We start from the raw sequence: 3,434 nt of genomic DNA, 5'->3' as shown, positions 1-3,434 counted from the left end.
TGTGTTCCAGAATTTTCATCAGAAATGAGTAACTTTTACATCTAAATTATCACAGTTTGAAGCAGCTCATTAAACTGTTTACTGGCAACCTGATAATAATAATCCTTGCTTAGTAAGTATTCTAAGTTCTCATTGTTTCTGTTCATGTAAGGATGCTGTTACAGAGTGATTGTGTATCTTTGCAGATTCAGCCTGAAAGCAAAGAAAACGTTTTCTTTTGGGGAGGGAGAACCTAGAAATATGTGTACATCTGTGAATACATGATTTGGTGGGGAAACATTGCTCATACCAGCATTCTGTACCTTTCTTCCTCCGGCCTTCTGCTGTCTCTGTGGGAGGATCACAGCCCTGAAGATGAGAGGAGGACAAATTGCTAGGTTCTCAAGAGTTCTTGTGCAGTTCAGTGAAAACACTTTTTACAGTGACTGCTGTCGACATGGAAACCAAACTTATTTGGTGTACTTCTTTTGTTTGGTTTTGGAGACAGGTCTCAGGAGGCATGAGTAGCCTGGAACTCACTATGTAGACTAGGCTAGACTCAAACTCATATAGATCCTTAGTGCTGGGTTACAAGCATGCCTATGCACTACCATACCTAGCTGCTTGTCTCTTTTTGACTTGTCTAGATGGCCAGAGCTTATGTACGCTGTCCACAGCTACTGTGTAGTTTTAGACTTGAGCATCTGTCTTTACCAGTTCCATCTTCCTTTTCTTGGGTTTGCTGTTTTGATTTTAAGGTTTTATTTTATGTGCATGAGTGTTTTGCCTGCATGTTGGCACCATGTGCATGTTTGGTACCTGCAGAGACCAGCAGAGGGCATTGGATCCCCAGAATGATGTTAAGGATGATAACGAAGTCTGGGTGCTGGAAGCCAAGTCTAGATCCTCTGCAAGAGCAGCCAGTGCTCTGACCAGTGAGCGGCTCTCCAGCTCCTCCTGCCTCATTTTAAAAGCGTCTGAATTCTACCCCACTTATGTTTTTACTTCTAGGGTGTAGGTTTCCTGCATTACTTTATCTTAAGAGAAGAAAACATTGTACAGAAGTAAAAATTTTTGTACAGTGGTTAATTTTAGGTCTATTGCACTATTATCCTAATCCAAGTCACTGTCTTGTCATCTCAGGATCAGAAGCAGTGAAATGTCCCCACTCTGGCTTGGGTTGGAACTACTCCTCCTGACTGGGGAGTTTTCAGGATCTTAGGAGACAGAGCCTGGCTGTAGGAAGGCGGTTACTGGGGGCAAGCTATGGTGCTTGTGGCCCTACCCTGACCCTGGTCCCTTTGCTCCTGGCCTGCTCCGATCTGAAAGGTCTACTCTGCAGAAGCCCCCAGCTGCTTTCACTTCCAAGCTTGCCCTGCCTCGATGCTGTCCCCAAATAGTCCTCCCTTGTTTCCTTCTCAGGTGTTTTATCACAGTGCCAGGAAAGGTAGCTAATGTGGGAATAGCACTAACTACATTGTCCTGTCCAAAGTTTTTCCAAATTTTTAAAATTCTTAAATGGCATATGGAAAACAATTTCTTAAAAAAAGCACAAGTTTATTTTTACATTGATTTAGCTCAGTATTGTGTGGTCCTGTCAGGTAGAGAACTCAAAGAGCTAGCTCACCCTGCCTCTGCTTCCCAGGTGCCAGGAAAGCCGGGTGCCACAACACCCCACAGTTATCAGTTCTTGCCATTTCTGCTCTCCTGCTGTAAGCTTGGAACTAAGATTGGAAGATTTCCAGGACTTGTGTTCATGGTAGGAGAGGAAACTAGATCCTGGGAGCACCCAGGAGTAAAATTCAGCTTTATTTTAACAGCTCCACTTTGAGTCTCATGTGCAAGCACCAGACTCCATGTTCTGTTGTTTATTCTTCTCTCATATATTACATCCTGACTTCAGTTTTCCCTCCACCTCTCCTCAGAAAAACTCAGGCTGCCTCGGGACATCAGTGAAACACAGCGTAACAAGCTACAAGAGCAGGCACATACCGTCACATCAAGGCTGGACAAGGCAACTCAATAGGAGGAAAAGGGTCCCAAAGGCAGGCAGTAAGGGACAGCTTCGGCTTCCATGTTAGGACTCCCACAAGAACACCAAGCTATACCATAACATATACGCAGAGGACCTAGGTCAGAGCCATACAGGCCCCCTGATCTCCGTGAGCCCGCTTGAGTCTCTGTCATTTGATTCTGTTGGTCATATTCCTGTGGTATCCTTGACCCCTGTGGCTCCTCCAGTCCCTCCTCCCCAGCTCCATAGAGTATTTGGCTGTGACTGTCTGTTCCCCTCAGTTGCTAGATGAAGTCTCTGCTCTCTCTGATTATGCTAGGCTCCCGTCCCAGCACATCCTGCAGGCATGACAAACTGTAGGTTGGAAGTTTTGCGGCTGGGTTGGTGTCCCAGTCTCTCCACTTGAGGCCTTGCCTTGTTACAGAGGATGGTCCGTGTCCCCATTCTAGGAGTCTTTGCTGGTGTTGTCCTTGAGATTCCTTGGAGTGTCTGTGACACTAAGTTTCCACCTCACCCCTGCGATGTCCCCCAGTTCCAGTTGTCTCTTCCAGTGTTCTCTCCACCTGCTCCCCAACCCTGATCTCTCTGTTCCCGTCTCCACCTACCCCCAGTCCATCCATGAAATCTATTGCATTTTCCCTTCCAAGGGAGACCCTTACGCTCCTTCAGCCCTCCTTGTTTAACCTCTGTCTGTGGGGTGTAGCATGATTATCCTGTACTTTGCAGCTAGCACCTACTTCTAATCGAGGACATACCATGGGCTCGGGTCACCTCACCCAGAAAGTTTAACAGCTGAGACGCCCTGTTCTTTCAGTTTCTGGCTTAATAGTGCTTCCGTGTGTGAAAATTATAACATCTGATGGCTGCTAGACTCTGGATTATTGGATTATCTCCTGGGTCTTACTAGTATTCTGGGGTGTTGGTTTGGAGAATTCCAGAGGCAGATACAGTAGCTGTATGTGTATATATGTATGCAAATTGAGTGATATAAAACATAAAGGCAGTTGCTCTATAGGAAGAATTTCATTAGGATCATTAATTGAAACTACCTGTATACCTGACGCCTGTAGTATGGCGTGAAACCAACTGTGAAGTAAATATTTTCAAAGAGATTGATTTGTTTTTATGTGTATCAGTGTTTTGCCTGTGTGTAGACATGTGTGCCACATTCAGGCAGAGTCCAGAAGAGGGCGTTAGAGTCTCTAGAACTGGAGTTAAAGTGTTTGTGAGCAGCCTCATGAATGCTGGGAGCAGAAGCTACGTCCTCCATAAGAGCAGCAAGTACTCTTAACCGCTGAGCCAGCTTTCCAGCCTGAGGTGAACATTTAAAACTTATTCTGTGTTGGAGAGGACCTCACACTTGTGGTCAGAAGACAGCTTGCAGGAGTTGGTTCTCTCCTCTTACCGTAGGGATTCCTATGTCCAACTGAGGTTGCCAGAC

The sequence above is a fragment of the Meriones unguiculatus genome, chromosome 4 (genome assembly GCF_030254825.1).
Source record: "Meriones unguiculatus strain TT.TT164.6M chromosome 4, Bangor_MerUng_6.1, whole genome shotgun sequence".
NCBI lineage: Eukaryota > Metazoa > Chordata > Mammalia > Rodentia > Muridae > Meriones > Meriones unguiculatus.
The sequence above is the reverse complement of the archived record's forward strand: the minus strand, read 5'-3'. Positions refer to the sequence as shown.